An 18,065-nucleotide genomic window follows, 5' to 3' on the forward strand; every position below is an offset into this window, starting at 1 on the left:
GCGGAAAATAGACACTGGAGACTTGGAAAGGTGGCAGCTGATGACAAATTACTTAATGGGTACAATGTACATTATTCAGGTGATGGATACAGTAAATAAAGACCTTGACTTTACAACTATGCACTATATCCATGTAACACAATTGTACTTGTACCCATTAAGTTTATACAAATAAAAAAATTAAAAATAAATCAAAACTGCTTAAATCCCAAAGTAAAATCAGTGTTGAACTCAATGGTTTTCATTTTTTCAACTTATTTAATTTTTGGTCCCTGCCTACAGAAGTTTCGAGTTAAAGTGAACAGTGCCAGAAAAAAAAATGTGCAGATGTCTAATTCTTTGCAGGATTTATAATATTATATAGGGACTGTTTTATAGCCCATTACAATAAAATGAGTTGGATTTATTACATGCTAAACAACAACAAAAAATCACAGGTTGGATAGTAATTAGCTTGAATAGACATTTATTTAATCATTTTACTAGCAAAACAATTGTAATTTTATGCTACAGAAAAACTCATTCTTAAATTTTATATCTGAGTTTGCTTTGCCAAGCTCATGCCAAACTCATATTGTTATTAAGTAGATGGTAAAATGTGCTCTTGAGGCCTCCATCCCATAAAGGATTTGGAAAACAGAGTTAACATGAGTCTCCTGTTCATGTTTGCTCTTGTGTGTTTGTAAGCTACAGAACAAACTGGGTTGGACATTTCTTTTCTGGCAATCATTACCTCCCATCTTTCTCTTTGTCCATACTTTCTCAAAATTCTCCTTCCTGAGTCAGGTTTTATGATACACATTCCAAGGCAGACAACCAGTAAGTTGTTGCAGGTTAGTAGCTAGCATTTGAAAGAGCAATATGTAATACCAAGCCTCCATATCCTAAGACCCAACCAGGATGCAGAAAATTTTCCTGAGGTCTGATCACTCTTCTGAAAGGTCTGTGACACCCTGTGCTCCCAATAAAGAGCAGGTGGCCTGTTTTTTGTCTCCTACCATTGCTTAGTGAAATTCTTGTAATGCCATGCTTCCCAAAAGCACTTGATGACTTATCAATTACTCTTCCTATAGACAACAGAATACCTCCTTGAAGGCCCTATCCACAGTTATAATGCCAGCTCCACAAGCCCCACCACTATGGAAAGACTTTGAATCTTCTGTAGCATTTGTTACAATTCATCAAATACTCCTCATCACCATGGATCAGAAAGTATCTTTTTCTTAAACTATAGTAAAAAGAAAAGATAAATGCAAATGTTCCCCTAAAGTTACTCTGTTAATAAGCTCAACGGTGGTTAAATTCCAGATATACATGTCTTTGGAGGTATTTAAAGCATCCCCCCGAAAACACAGGCACAACACATGGTGATACAGGATGAATTTTTTCCAGCATTTTCCTTTTGTCATACACATCAAATTTTCCTTACCATGAGTGACAAACTTTTAGGAAAATACAGAAATACTGATTTAGTATTACATTTTAAATTTTCAATTTTTGGTAACAAATATTTAACATGCATCCATTAATAATGCATGTCTGCAGGTATGTGTCAGCAGGTTTGGTATCTCAGAGCAACTGTATTGTCTGTGAGCAAATCTAGACATGAAAGTCATTGGGAGAGGAGATGAAGGCCTATATTTTGGGCTCAAAGTGTCATATCTGGTATTTGTTTTTATATTATTATAGTAGGAGATAGATTAAGATTATTATTTGCCCAAATTTAATCTATATCTATAAATTTATAATGGTTCTATTGTTATAAAATTTTATTTTACTAAAGCATCTAATAATTCTAGTAAAAATAATTTAACCAAGAAGCCACTGTTTATCGGTAAGCAAGATCTTCCTATTGTCCATTAATTTTGTTAGTTTACTTCATTCTTCTCCTTGGAATGGGATCTAAATACTCAGTGTTGATTATTTTCTACTAGATGCTTGATGGCGTATGAGGCTCAAGGACAAAAGTCAGTATTACAGGGGAGTCAAAGAAAACTGTAGTTAAGGAATTGGGACTGAAGTGAAGGATGGGCACCTCTCCTCCCAGTAACAGGGTGGAAATAAAACGTAAATTAGTCCTGAAAAGAATATGCACATACCTTATACATGAAGGCTATGTGACCAAGCACTGAGAGCTGGTAATCAAGCCTGACCCACTTGCCTGGGTAGTTGGTAAAACTTTGTGAAATAATTTATATTGTTGAAATAACTTTTGGTATCAACAGAATAAAACTGATATCGGACATTTTGCCCAAAATAAATATGTATCCCTTTGGATGGAAGTTACTGAAATAAAAAAAAAGAGTAAAAAAACTAACAAAATTAACACCAAGATTATTTTTGATTCTTTTTGACATTATTGCAGTAACAGGATCAAGCAATCATTTCTGCTGGCAATATGCACACATCTTATGACTAGAGGTGAATTTAATCAAGTCAGGTAACCAATTTGCTAAAAATTTGTTACACAAACCTATGTTGTATAGGACATTGACTGCACAGTGGAGTTCAAAGAAGTGATCTTGTAGCCTCACCGTAAACATGACACAGGAATGACTGCATGAAATGTAGTCCAGTCCTGAGACAGCAGCTGCCTGCTTGCAGGTTCAAGTCCCTGAGATAGAGTATATTCTCAATGTTAAAATAACAACTGGAATGATTAACAACCTCTAGGTAGTGGTGTGGACTTCTTCCTACATACACACCCAGTGTATTAACCTTTGCACTTCAAACCAGTCCAGCAAGCACAAACAATACATTGAGGGAAGGAGAGATAATCATTGGGAAAACAGATCCACATAGGAGATTGGAAGCTGCCTCAGGGAAAAGGGCTTGTTGTAAATACCAAGTCTTGAATGCCACCACTTCTGCATCAGCATGCTCCATTTCTGGTGGCCTAGACACCACCCTGAAACAAGACTGACTATAGCAGGGGTTCCTAGGATGTAAGTCATACTGTGCTAAGAGGTAGAAAGCATGAACAAACTTACTGTGCTTTTCTGGTGATTTCTCAAGAAGTTTGCACTGTGACCAGAGGTCTCTTGGTCTCTTTGGCTATTGTAGGACCACATGCAAAGGAAAACCATACCATTTAAAGCAACCCAACCTTTCTGAAAAGCCAACCTTCAAACTCATTCTTATAATGAACATTATGATTTTTAATTCTTTCTGGTACTTTATAGCCAATATTTATTTACTGAAAACAAGCAATGGAAAACAATCCAATTAACAACACTTGAGAAAATAGTTTAAAGCTGGTGACTCACTCTTTCCCCTTCATTTTCCTCTCACAATAGTAATCACAAATGAGCTTGGGATAGACCAACGTTAAAAGATTTTTTTTGTTTGTGCAGTTGTTTGTCCTGTTTTGTATTCAAGTGGCAAATAACACTAGAAAATATTTAAACGTAGACAGTATGAAGTTCTGTGATTCAACCTGCAGATCTCAGCATTTGATCTGGTTCTTTGTCTTTAATCATAAAGGTGGTTAATATTTTCTACCACAAGGGGATCGATGGAAACGTGGTCCTCTTGTTTGTATACAGGCATGAGTATGAGTGTGCAATTACACACAACTTAGTTTTAATTAGAGCATCAACAGCCTCCTTAAACCTTCCAAACATGTTCAGACTAGCCTGCTTTTATTAACTTGGCAAAGGATTTTTTAGCAGTCCTGGAGTAAACACACGATTTTTATGGCATAACAAAATTATATTATTGGAAATGCAACCAGCAATACTGTGGAGTGACGTAGGTATAAAAGAGTATTATATTTGAAGTCTTTAACAGATAGTTAACGAATCATTTAATGAAATTTCAGTATTTCAGCACAATGTAAAATATATATTTCATATTAAAGCCTTGTGACTATTACAAAGTAAAAGACAAATAGGTTGTGAGATTCCTAGGGATGAGTTTAACACAGGGTTTCTCAACCTGGGCACTAATAACATTCTAAGCCAAATAATTCTTTGTTGTAGAGGGTTGTCCTTGCGCTGTAAGAGGTTTAGCAGCCAGCCTGGTCTCTAGTCACTTCATGCCAATACTGTCCCCCCTTAAGCTTTGGCAAACAAAAGTGTCTCTAGTTGCAAAACATCGCCTAAAGGGCAAAATCATTTGCAGTTGGGAACCATGGGTTTGATGTAATACAAAATATAATAGAAGTTTTGTTTGTTTGTTTTAGTTTTTCACGATTGCATTTAGAATAAGGTCTAAGAAAGTTTGTGAGCACTATTATTTCAAGATTACAGAGGTAAACATAAATGGCATTGAACTTATTTTCCCACTTGGGATATTAGAATCAAACTGACGGAGAAAGTGCTGGATAAGGGAGGATAAACAGTGGGGCAATGTTAAAGTAAGCTCAACAAGCTTTTCAAAGGATTGGTTTGAAGATCTTATCACACTTATTAAGAAATGTGAACTATAAATTCTAAATGCTGGTTTTGGTGGTAAACCTTACGGTACCCAAGAATAAGCTGCTGCCTTCTTTTTTTTTTTTTTTTGAGACAGAGTGTCGCTTTGTTGCCCAGGCTAGAGTGAGTGCTGTGGCGTCGGCCTAGCTCACAGCAACCTCAAACTCCTGGGCTCAAGTGATCCTCCTGCCTCAGCCTCCCGAGTAGCTGGGACTACAGGCATGTGCCACCATGCCCGGCTAATTTTTTCTATATATATTTTAGTTGTCCAGATAATTTCTTTCTATTTTTAGTAGAGACAGGGTCTCACTCTTGCTCAGGCTGGTCTCGAACTCCTGATCTTGAGCGATCCACCCACCTCGGCCTCCCAGAGTGCTAGGATTACAGGCGTGAGCCACCGCGCCCAGCCACTGCTGCCTTCTTATCCAGGCAAATGTTAAGGGTGTAGAGACATAATTCAGGTAAGAATAGAACAAAACAAAACAAACAAAAATAGTATTTTGGTTATTTATGGCTTCTGCAAGGTGGCTTGCAGGGAAATGGAGCTTAGTAGAGGATTATGGAAGAAAGCTGAGAGGACGACTTGTCATTTTGTACTTGCCTTTAGAAGTAAGTGAATTGAGGGCTGAAGGAAAACTCATGCCCTCCGTGTGTGTGTGTGTGTGTGTATGTGTGTGTGTGTGTGTGTGTGTGTTTTAAGACAGGGTCTTGCTCTGCACCCAGGCTGGAGTACAGTGGCATCACCATAGCTCACTGCAACCTCAAACTCCCGGCCTCAAGCAATCCTCCTGCCTCAGCCTCCCAAAGTGCTAGGATTGACAGGCATGAGCCACCACACCTGGCCTCTCCTTGTGTTCTTGACACCTCAACTACAACTTAGTTTTAATTAGAACAATCAGTGCAATTGCAGATGTCTATAATCTCCTGTTCTTTTTTGGCCCAATGTCCAGTACAGTATCCTGTATAGAATTCAGTGCTCAATAAATGTTTGATAATTACGGTAAACGTTTCTAGCCTAGCTAGAAACACCATAATTTCCTGTTTGAAGAGGTCTAGGCAAAAAGTGCAATATCCATGACAGTTGAGAAAGCAGCTTTTCACTAAATCCACATGCCACTGATGTTCAGAGATGCAATACAATCTCATTACCAAAAAAAAAAAAAAAAGAAAGAAAGAAAGAAAAGAAACACAAAGGTAAAAGAAAAGCAGAAGGGACTCTGATTTCTCTGACTTTCCTTCTCATAATTTGCCTTAGGGAGCGCATACCACCAGCTGTGCAACAACCGATTATCAGTAGACTTTATTGTCCACTTTCTAAAATAAGGAATATCCACTAAACATTTTTTTCATGCTATGGAAAAGGGGAAACAAAAAGGCAGGCTGACAATACCTTGCCATAGCAAGTTTCTATGCTTGCTACATATTTTAGTTATTTGAAATTGGTTCTATAAAACTAAAAGCGGAACCTAAACTGGACAGTGAGAATTAAGAAGCATGACTCAAACCTAGCAGATATATCACTGAACTGGAGTTACTTCTGATATCCAGTGAACGAGAGAAGACAATGTGTAGACAAAACATTGAAGACTGCATAGAAAGAAATTTCACAAGATTTCATGTGAGCTTCAAGGGCCAATGGTTTCCCATGTCAGCTGTTAAAAAATCCCAAATCCTTACTGTGGTCTAGAAGAGCTACCTTCTTCTACCTCTTCCCCAAATGCTTTCCACTCCTTGCACTAATCCTCAGTCATTTGCCACTTCTCTTCTGACTTCAGGTCTTTGCATTCTCCATTCTTCCCCCTAGGATGCTCTGCCCCTCACCTTCCCCACATCCACAGCCCCCGCCCATTATCTGTGCCCCCCCAGCTCAAATGTCACTGCTCAGAGGATAGTTTTCACTTTGCTTTTGTAGCTAGAGTTTTCACTCATTCTGAAGCAAATTCCTTGTTGCTTACTTTCAACCCCATTAACTAGTTTTATTTTGAATCCTAAAAATTGTCATCCTCTGAAATGATCTTAATACTTGATCACATGTTCATTGCCAGCCTCTGCTTGCTGGAATGTAAGGTCTACAGAATAAGGACTTTTGTCAATGTCGTTGACAATTCAAAATTGGTTTTGGTGCACACATTCTTGGTCCTTAAAAACAACTCGAAAGTATAACCTTGATGAGTGTGGGGAGAAGTGAAAATCTCTTATCTTTATAGTTGTCATTAACCTCTTACCTACAGTAACAATGAACAAATACTATATGAAGAAAAACGACCTCCTGAAGAGGAAAGTATTCCTGATCAAGAGGTGCTAGTCGTGACTCACAGATACAGCTTCAGGATTGTCAAGTCATGTTATGACCTCAGACCCAGTCCCCCGCAAGCAACAGGAAAAATACCCAGGGTTTTGATGAACTATAAAAACTATTTTCAGCCAGGTGTGGTGGCTCATGCCTGTAATCCTAGCACTCTGGGAGGATCGCTCAAGGTCAGGAGTTTGAGACCAGCCTGAGCAAGAGCGAGGCCCCCGTCTCTACTAAAAAATAGAAAGAAATTAACCAGACAACTAAAAATATATAGAAAAAATTAGCTGGGCACGGTGGCTCAGGGAGGCTGAGGCAGTAGGATTGCTTGAGCCCAGGAGTTTGAGGTTGCTGTGAGCTAGGCTGATGCCACGGCACTCTAGCCAAGGCAACAGAGTGAGACTCTGTCTCAAAAAAAAATAAAATAAAATAAAAATAAAAAACCTATTTTCACTTTTCTATAATGGAAGTGGGCAGTAGGGGCCAGAGTGCCAGTGACCTCTGACCCATCACCATAAGGATGTGTGTAACCTGCAAGACGTATCCCCTCTTTGCCTCAGTTCCTGAAAAACAGGATTTAAGACGTAGCTTCTCCTCACTTGGATCGCAAAGGACAGCTAGGCAGAACCTGAATTTGTCTCATTAGGTAAGAGAAGAGAACAGCTGTGGTGGAATTAAAACACTTGTGAAATGTTGACCCTAAATATTTAAAAGTCAGATCTAAAAAGACTAAATCTCAGAGAAATGATCTGCTATGTTGCTAAATTTTCAGAACTGCTACTAGGAAGAAGATAGGACCATAAATTGAATCTTTAGCTGGGCCTCTAACAGTTCCAAAAGACCAATAGAGAAGTTTGTTGCAACTGCAGGCAGATAGCTGAGGAATTAGAAGGCCACACTGGCTTGTTAAAACAGACCACAACAATACGTACTGCGATAAAACTCTGAAAGAATCTTTATACTTCAAACTGTATGTTCTGAAACTGTGCACACGGCCTTTACGCCCAGACAAACGTATCTTCAGACAAAGGGATTCTGGGGCTTGTGGGAGAATAAGATAGTCAGGGAAAGAGAAATGTATCAGAAAGATGGTGTGGAATTGAAAGCAGTGTGAACAGCTGTAAGATCCAGTTTAAAACAAGCAGCTGGGAGGGAGTGTAAGGATGTCTGAGAAGCTCCGGTATCTTCTAATCAGCCCTGGGAGAGAGGGAGGTGGGAATATTACACTTTCTCTGTGTGAATGGAGGCTTAGGTCTTGATGAAAGCCGTACCTCCATAAAGGGCTTTGTGCAAAACATGAAGGGAAACGAACCGAACTCTCTGAAGATCCCAAGTTAAAATTGTAGTTGAATAATTTATCTCTCAACCACATTTCACATTCAGTGACACAGTTTTTAGCTAAATGATTGGGTTTAGGCCATTATTCTAGTAATTAAAACTCTTCTTAGAGTTGTATAAGAATACTGGGCCTGTTATATGTTGTTTTCTACAAAATACCTCATCCCTAGAATATACCGAATTAGTCAAATCAAATTAACAAGCATTTATTTATTAAGTGACTTGTCCCCAAACTCTCTGAGAGCCAAGGTTGTCTCTCATTTTGTTCACCCAGGTCATCCTCACAGTAGGTAAGATGTAGTAGGGATTTATTATATAACTGTTGATTGAATAACTATGTGGATTAATTATTTTTTATTGCCAATGTGTGCTCTCCAGATTTATATCTCCTTTAATTAGATGAATTTCCCTTTGTGGCTCTGGAACTATGACCACAGATGCACAGTAAAATCAAAGCAAGTCCATTTGGAAATTTCTCACTCTTTTTCAGTTGCTGAAAAGATATGTGGAGGCAATTGTTAGAGCATGTAGATACAGCAGTATACAAAAAATGCACTTCTAAGAAAGCTCTGACCTTAAAACATGCATGGATTCTCTGACCTGACATTAAATTAACTAATGAGAAGTTCATTGGAGTCTGGACCCGAGTTATGGCTCAAGAGGAGGAGCACAATCATGCAGTTAATTCATTACTGAATTAACCTTTACAACCAGAACTTTCGGTGGGATTGTCCTAAAAAATTGGAGAACTTTATTATTATTATTTTTTAAATGAGACTGGCTCTCAGTATGTGGTTACTCATAAAGAAAAGGAAAATTTTTAGGACAGCCATGGGTATTTTTAAAAATGGTGCCCATTAAAGGTCGTAATATTGACGCAATTTTCCAGAGCTGGTTTCAGTTTTCCCACTGAGTGGTAATTAGGTCATTGGGCCAGTCCTTCTCTTGACTGACCAGTATGGTTTGCTTCTAAAAATAGTCTTTTGTAGGAATTGTTAGTCACTATCAGCTTTTCCCTGAGTTAATTTGGCTTTCCTTTAAGGTGCCAAAAGCACCTCCCTGGAAACTTAAGTTTTCCATGTGTTCACAGAAAAAGGATATGCTAATTCGCCCTACCACAGTCTGACTTTTCTACCGTCCTGATTTAGCTGAACTAGCAGTGGAAGATTGTTTTGCAGTCCTTGGACTTTCTTCTGGAAGCAGTCAAAAGATTGGCAAGTGTTGTTTTGCTTTTATGTCAACAGCCATCTCCTGGAAATAAGGAATAAAATCAGCCCCACAAAGTTTTGTAGTGTAACAAGTCAAAGTAACAGTTCTCACGCACTGATGTACAAATTGATTGAGTTGTGGCACAGTGTGGAGATTAGAGAGTTAAATGCTCTCTAATCTCTCTTTACATTGCTACCTGTTCCCTGTATCCATCCAAACCTAGAAAAACTTAAATCTTTAGTAGGAGGAACATGGGACCAGATATCCGGGGACCTGGATTTTAGGTATGTCTAGTTTACTCATTCATATTGCAAAGCTTTTTAAGTTCCTAACATACATTAAGTTTTGAAATATTCCTTAGTGCTCCATCCTCATCTATAAAATGGCCAGATGTAAAGAAGAAATATGATTTTGTGAAATAGCTTTGCAAATTAAAACGGCAGTTCCCACATTGGTTTCCATTGTGTTCTAGGGCTTCCTAAGACCCCTTTGAGTTGTCTGAGAAATCAAAATTATTCTTTATGATAATACAAAGACACGATTTCCCTTTTCAACCTGTGTTCACATTTGTATTGATGGCACAGAAACAACACTAGCACCTTAGCATGAATCAAGTCAGTGGCATTAAAAAAAAGCCAGTTTCATTTAAGAAATCTTTAATGATGTAATAAAATTATTAATTTTATTAAATCTAGAATTTGGCATACATGTGTTTTTTAATAATCTGTGTGATGAAATGGGAGGTAGGCATAAACCACTCTTTCTGCTGACAGAGAAGATATGTCCTTATGTTATTCTCTTGAGTTGTGAGCTGAACTATCAGTTTTTTAAATAAATACCATTTTTACTTGAAAGAAAGGCTAACAAAATATGACTCTTCAGAGTTGGGTATTTGGCAGACAATTTTTCAAAAAGGAATGAAGTTAATCTGTCGCTTTAAGGAAAACAACTGACAGCATTTGTTGTCAATGATAAAATGTAAGCTTTCAAGCAAAAATTAACATTTTGAAAAGTGTTTCCACTACCATAAGCACGCCAGTTTCCCAATGTTTCAAGACTCTTTTTGGTGTGACTGGTGATGATAGTGACAGATGTGACTGTTTGGTGTAAGGAAATACAACAGTGTTCAGAGGATCCACATAACCCAGTGAACCACTATTCTGCCTATGACCAACGCAGGATGTTACAAAATCAGGCAGAGCTGAAAGATCCATTCAGTAGATTTTTAATGGATACTATTTCATGCTCCACAGTGCTTTAAGACACTACCTTTGCTAGAGTTTTGATATAATACCGAGTAAGAAATATTTATAATCATCTGACAAGGTTATTAAATTATTCCTCCTTTTACAAAGACATATTTATGCATCCAGAATTCAACCAACCAAAGCAAACTGTAGAAACAGAAAGATCATAGAAGCAAATATGAAAATTCAGCTGTTTCCAAGTCAGACATTAAAGAGATTTCCAAAAGTGTAAAACAGTGCCATCTTCTCATTTGTTAAAAAATATAGTCATTAAGCATATGGTAATGAATTTTATATGTCAATATTTATTATTACTGCTGTAACTATTAATAATTTTAAAAATTACTCACTCTTCATGTATCATAAAATACATACTACTAGACAGCACCCAAATAAATAAAAGCTTTTTGGTCCCAGTGATTTTTTCAGAGAGTAAAAGGGTTTGGGGACTAAAATGTTTGAGAAACTCTTTTTTTTTTTTTAATTTCAAAATATTAAGGGAGTACAAAAGTTTTTGTTACATGGATAAACTCTGTAATGCTGAAAAGTCAGGGCTTTCGGTGTGCCCGCTGCCTGGCCAGTGTTCAAGGTACCCAATAGGTAAGGTGGGGACGAAAGCTTACCTGTTGGGAGAAACGCTGCTTTCAAGGGATGTGTTTCTGCTCCCTGTTGGGGTTAATCACAGAACTTGTAAGAAATCTCTGAAGAATCCAGAGATCCCGGTGTTTGGGTGTTTGCTCCTCTCTAGGATATACCAGAGGCTGGCTGTCCAGGAACTCAGAGTTGTGCACTAGTTCATGGTTTATCAGGTTCACCACTGAATCAGGTTTATACCTAGTAGCAAAATATTAGAATTATTGGTAATCTACTTTAAAGTCTTGTTTTAACTGATTTTCCCAGTTCCCAGGGTCATACAATCCCTTTTACCCAATTGGCTTCTTAATAACAATTACATATTGTTTTGTAAAAGGCAGGAGATATTCATGGCAGTCCATCAAAAACAAAGCCAGTTTACCTTGACAGCTACTGAGGCGATCACTTTTGTTAGGAGTGCTTTTCTTCTACTTCTGAATAGCTCCTGGCTTTCCTCTTTGGAAGCAGCTGAATTGTCCCCAAGCAATCATGTGTAAATATCAAGCATTAGAGCTTCAGGATGTCCTCAATATATTATATTTCTGTTCACAATGTTCCACATACAACAAGTATAATTACAATCCAGCTATTACAAGTGAAATTGTTTTTATACCTGGATCTATCTTTTCATGTGTGATTAACTTACAACCATAAATAATAAGCTCAGTTGAAAAGTTAAATGTTAAGTCAAGTGTGTCATTGTTTCACTCAATCTGTGTTGCACACCTACTAAGCACCAGATTCTATACCTAAGAATTTCCATTTAATCCTTGCAATATCTCCCCTTTCCTGAAATGGGTGTTGTTATTCAGTCTTAGTGATGGCAAAACACAAGTTCATTACCTGAGAAACCTGCTGAGCCAAGATCAAAACTGAGATTTGTGTGACTTCAAATTGATGAGCTCTGTAGGTAACATGATCAAGGACAGATTAGAACAGGAAAAGATTTGAGGTAGCAAACCAGTTAGGAAATTACTGTATTGTCTCAATGATGATGTTTTCTTTCTTTCTTTTCTTTTTTCTCTTGAAGAATGATTCAAAAAATTTTCAACTATTTGCCTCCTATAATCTCTCATAAAAAATGACCAACAGATTTAACAGTATTGACTCTGTTTTGTTGTTTCCGATTTACTATTGATTTATCAATAACCCACAAATAATGGCTAGTCAAAAAATGATTTGTGCTTGATCAAGAACTGTGGTTTTGCATTTCAAAAATCAGCAATTAATGCGTTTTAGCTTGAAAGTAAATAGCCAGTTAGGTTTTATTTTCCTGACTAAAAACATCTCAATTTACATGGTTTGATTATTTATTTTTTTCTTCCTCTCTAGATCATAAATTAGAGGCTAAGGAGGAAAACTCCAAGGCTTTGCTTGGACCTCCATTAAGAGGTGATCTTTGATCATTGGATTACTATTTTTCTAGAGGAAAAAAGTAGAATTAAGTAATTTAACATGGGTCTAATCCTAGATATAGAAAATACATTTCAATAGGATGAAAACATCTCATTTCTATTTTCATTTTTATAGCATGATCTCATTTGAGTTTATAATTCCATTCATTGAAAAAAAATAATTTGGAAAAATGCTTATTAAATAAAATGTAAACATTTCCAAGTTTTCAATTTCTGATCACATACAAAGTTGTCAGTGGTTTTTGAAACATGATCATCTTGTTCTATTGCTTAAGACTCTCCTATATTTCTCTCTGTTCAGGCAAAGTTACTATTCTTGCATCTTAGCCAAGATACTACATACTCCTGCCCATGCTGGCTCTCAGTCTCCTTACCTGAGACTAAGGTTGTCTCTTTCTGTCTAACATGATGATATATTTCTAGTTGCCTAGATATGATATATTGTTTCATAGTCCTTTGATAATGCTCATACTGCTTCCTTATCTAAGAATGTTTTCCCTCCTCCCAGTTTTGTCTGCCTGGGGACATGCACTTATTTTTTGAGACTCACCTCAGTTGGCACCTATTGATATGCTAAACCAAGCCTAGAACCTGGGAAAGTCCATGAAGATTTTTTCTGACAAACCTCCTACCCTTGCTCAGTCCCAAGCCAAAACTGAGCACATTTCTTCTGGTCAGCTGTAGCTGTATTTGCATATTCTTCCATCAGATTCCTTCGTATACTGATATGTTTGCATCCATGTTTTCCCCATGAATGTATAAACCCCACAATAAGAGACGCCCATTTTGATTTTTGTACCGTGAGAAAAAATATCACAACATTAGGCACATATTATGTACTTAATAATCTGTTGAACAAATGCATAGATTTCTTTCAGTCCAAAGACTTCTTACATCTGCTTAAATTTATAAAATATACATTAAATCAGTATTCTGACTGATTTAAGAAGGTAAACTAAATGCCAATATGGAATGCAGGAATCCTAATCTGTGATAACTTAAGGAACTGATTTTTTAAGATTAGTTGATACAAATTGTATGGTTTGAAGCATAAATGGGATTTAGAAACTAAATATTGTTATCTTGATCTGAGCCATACTGGAAATATGAGTTGATTTATGCTTTTAGTAGCACAACTTATAAAGGCAGCATTGTTAAATTAACTCTACTTGCTATACAAGTACAAACTTTTTTTTTGTATTTTAACTAGAATATGTAGTATTTTAACTAAAATGTGTGGTATCTTATGCTTAACAAGTTGCCTAGCCCAATGCTTGGGGCAAAACTGATACTTGACAAATGAATGAATAAATGAAAAAAGAATATATCCAATTCACTTCTCTAATTTTACAGATGATAAAACTGATGCACCGGTAGTTGCAGAAGAATGACAAATAATCCAACATCATTGCTCCTGGATTAGCTTCTACTTTGCTGTATGCATTATAAATATTATGAAATATAATGATTCTAGATGGATGGAGCACATGGCTAGAAACATATAGGACCTCACTGCAGGATAAGAAACATTTATCATAAACCTAATATGGACCTTAGATTTTTCTATGTGCTGTGGATACAAAGAAGGAATGGATAAGCCCGAGCCTCCCATGAGGTGAGTGCAGTCTCACAGAGGACAAAAACAAAGGAAGTATTTACAGTACAACGTGATGTATGAAGTATTAGGGGACACGAATGAGAAAGCAGTTGTGCCTCGGGTAAGAGAGGGGAGAGGGGAAAGCTACAGGGAAGAGGCAACATGGGGCCTGTCTCTCGAAGGAGTCGTTTTTCAAGTGGAAGGGATGGGGAACGACATTCCAGGCTGAAGGCACAAATGTCAGCTCCTCAGAGGACAAAGTGGTGCTCTCTGCAGTAACAGGTCCCAAAATGACCTGAGCTGTGGGGCACTACGGCATAAATGAAGAGAAATGACTAGGTCTTCCTCCGGCTATCCCAGAGTGGGAAGCCAACATGCCCGGAGCTATAAAGAGCCTCAGAAGAATAAGGACAAAGAGCAGGAGATGCACCCTTTCCTGCGGCGACAGTACTGCAGCCAACACACCTTGGTTAGAAACACTGTGTCCTGAGCTGACATATACCAAGAGGCAGCCAGCAGCCCTCTCCATGAGCTGGAGGTCAACACCCTATTACTGCTTCCTTGCTAATTCATTTACATTATTTATTCTGCCTGATTCATTTTTACATAGGTTGTTTTTGTAATTTTTTGGATATTAATATTTTAATTCACAGGAAGTATTCCTATTCCAAGGGATAAAAAAGGTGATTTTCATGATATCACTACATGTTTGATGTCAAAATTTATGTTTCAGCTCAGCCTTAGGCAAAGAAACATCACACTGATGTGAGTTGCTCTCTAGATGTGATCATATCTAATGTTAGAAGTTTAAAAATCCTGAGTTGAAAAAGGCATCAAAGAACCAATATTGTATATTGACACTAGGTAAGTAAACCCTTGGAATCTAATCCCAGTGAAGCCCACATCTCTAGAACTCCATCATTCACTAAAAATGAGGTCTGTAAAGGAACGGTCTCAATAAGCACTTACTAAGAAAGAGATCTCTTCCCCACCGCGCCCCATCCTACTGGGTTCCCTAATGATCACAAGGGAGTATTAAGATCATGCAGTGTGAGGGACAGGAGGAATAAGCTGTAGGTTAGGATCAGAACAAAAATTCAAAATGGATATTAGAACAAAGGAACAGACATCTGAGACATAAAAGAAATGGCTCAGAGTTCTAAAGGAAACAGTTATATAACAAAATATATAAGATACTGACAAGAATATTCCCTAGGTTTTCTATTCATTATCATCACCACCACTATCATCATCATCATCAGACAGCACTCCACAGTGTCTCAAGCCTAGAAGTAGATTTCCAAAGCACCAGTGAAGACCTACCACTGCCAGCTGTGCAACCATTTAAATACTTAGGTTCTCTAAGCCTCAATTTCCTCATCTATAAAATGGGGAAAATAAGAGTACCTAACTCAAGAAGTTTTTAGGAGAGGTAAATGAGGTCATGCATATAAATTTTTAGCATATTACCTGGCCAGAGAAGAGACTCTCAATAAATTCTACTCTCATAATTACCATCAAAAAATTCCTGATTGCCAATTTTGTGCATTACTAGGCAATTGAAGAAGAGATTCATATATCTCAGATCAGACATCTTGGGATGGTCACCAAGTAGGTGAATACGTATGGATTACTGATTAAACTGCTTTTTCCTCATGTGGAAATTGCCCTTAGATGAACAGGAATGATCGAATTCTCTAAAGTATTTCTTAAATTTTCTACAAAATGCCAAAGAAAGGTATTTTTTTCTTAGTAAAATATTATAGCCCTGGTCACTTAGAGTAATTAAAGAAGTTGTTTTTGTTTTATCCATGGTGCTTTGCTTGATTTTTTTTAAACTCCTAATACACCATTCTTCTTGGGCAAACTCCAGCCAGACAGATATTTGCCATTCCATTATTGTTTTAAAGTGTTAGCCCCAGACACATAAGCATTGTTGGAATGCAATGGAAAAAAAATGTTTTAAATCTCAAATGGGGTAATAAACTGCAGCCAGAAGCTAATTGTACTGAAACTTGAGCTTTTATAACATGTTACTACTGTAGTGGGACCACTCAGCACTACTTTGGTGGGGTTGTTGTGTAATTGGTAGTAGATTACGTTGCAGACATATTAAAAAAAAAAAAAGATGTCAAATCAGACATTTCTGCTTATTACTGTAGACCTCAGCATAATTCTCAAAGCAATCAATGCATTTCATGCATTAAACTATTGATGGGGGGCATTAATTCATATAATGTTTAACTGCTCACTGTGGACTTTCTCTCTGCCAACTTTTCTTCCACCCAAGAAGTCCTGAAATGTTGCTGCTCCTGTCAAAAGAAATGAATGATTAATAAGAACCAGCAAGGCCAGTGGCGAGCTAGAAGCTGGGCTGTGATATATAAAGGCTTCATATTCTTTTAATTGAGTGCTGAACTGTACGTGCAACAGGAGCGAACAGCCCAGTAGGGTTTTACCAAGAGTCTGAAAGCAATGCAAGCAAGGGTATATCCATCAAATCTATTGAATGTTTAGGGGATCTGAGAATACTTTTTGTTTTTAGATTATATATTTGTTAGACACCTTAGAGTCAATAGGAACAAGGACTTTGTAAGTAATACTCCAACCAAACTCTGAACCCACAGGAGGCCAAGGAAATGACCACACTCATGTGCCAAAGTCTTAAAGAAATTAGGTCAAGTCTAGGTGAGAGGAGGCCTCTGTCCAAAGAAATGTTGCGATAAAAATGTAAGAAATGCCTCCTCTTGCAAATCCTAATATTTGCATTGTGTTCATTTCTTTGCATTGTTTTTTTTCTTTCTTTCTTGCCCTCCACTTTTTTTTGAGACCATCTGCCTTCAGGGAACTCCATATCCACATGAGCCTACAAAATGAAGATGTTTGGCTATTAGAAAAGAGACTTGCATGTTCACAAAACGATGAGTGTTGAAGTCCGATTTGAATCTAAAGCCTGGTTCTACCACCTTCTTATTGTAAAATCATTTTACCCCTTTGAGTTCTAATTTATTCCTTCATAATATGAGGATAATAATACAGATACTCCTCAACATACAAGCAGGCTACATCCTGATAAACCCATCCTAAATTGAAAATGTTGTTAAGTCAAAAATGTATTTAAGGCCGGGCGCAGTGGCTCACGCCTGTAATCCTAGCAGTCTGGGAGGCCGAGGTGGGTGGATCGCTCAAGGTCAGGAGTTTGAGACCAGTCTGAGCAAGAGTGAGACCCCCGTCTCTACTAAAAATAGAAAGAAATTATCTGGCCAACTAAAAATATACATAGAAAAATTAGCTGGGCATGGTGGTGCATGCCTGTAGTCCCAGTTACTTGGGAGACTGAGGCAGGAGGATCGCTTGAGCCCAGGAGTTTGAGGTTGCCTTGAGCTAGGCTGACGCCACAGCACTCACTCTAGCCTGGGCAACAAAGCGAGACTCGTTCTCAAAAAAAAAAAAAAAAAAAATGTATTTAATATGCCTAACCTCCCGAACATCATAGCTTAGCCTTGCCTACCTTAAATGTTTTCAAAACACTTCACTTAGCCTGATATTGTACAATAACATCTGACATAAAGCCTATTTTATAATAAAGTATTGAATATCTCATGTAATTTATTGACTACTATACTGAAAGTGAAAAACAGAATGGTTGCATGGGTACTCAAAGTATAATTTCTACTGAATGTGTATCACTTTCACACCATAAGAAAGTTGAAAAACCATCGTTAAGTTGGGGCCATCCATACTTAGCTCATGACGATTTGATAAAGAATAGAAAGAATAGTTACAAGAAATGCTAAGTCGAGTTCTTGTCATCACTTTCCCATCACTGACATCATCTTAGTGCCAACAACAATGCAGAAAGAAATAAATAAAATCCGCTTAATCAGTTTAAACAGTCATTGTAGTTAACTACAGTCC

General features: G+C 37.4%; 1 long non-coding RNA gene across 1 annotated transcript; it reads right to left on the bottom strand.

Moving 5' to 3' along the window:
- Positions 1-11,586: 11,586 nt before the first annotated feature.
- On the bottom strand, positions 11,587-13,198 carry LOC123650648. Its single transcript, XR_006739450.1, has 3 exons — positions 13,176-13,198; positions 11,979-12,039; positions 11,587-11,603 (listed from the first exon to the last, which is right to left on the bottom strand). It is a non-coding gene; the product is annotated as an uncharacterized LOC123650648 (long non-coding RNA).
- Positions 13,199-18,065: the final 4,867 nt, after the last annotated feature.

Source organism: Lemur catta, chromosome 15, assembly GCF_020740605.2.
Source record: "Lemur catta isolate mLemCat1 chromosome 15, mLemCat1.pri, whole genome shotgun sequence".
NCBI lineage: Eukaryota > Metazoa > Chordata > Mammalia > Primates > Lemuridae > Lemur > Lemur catta.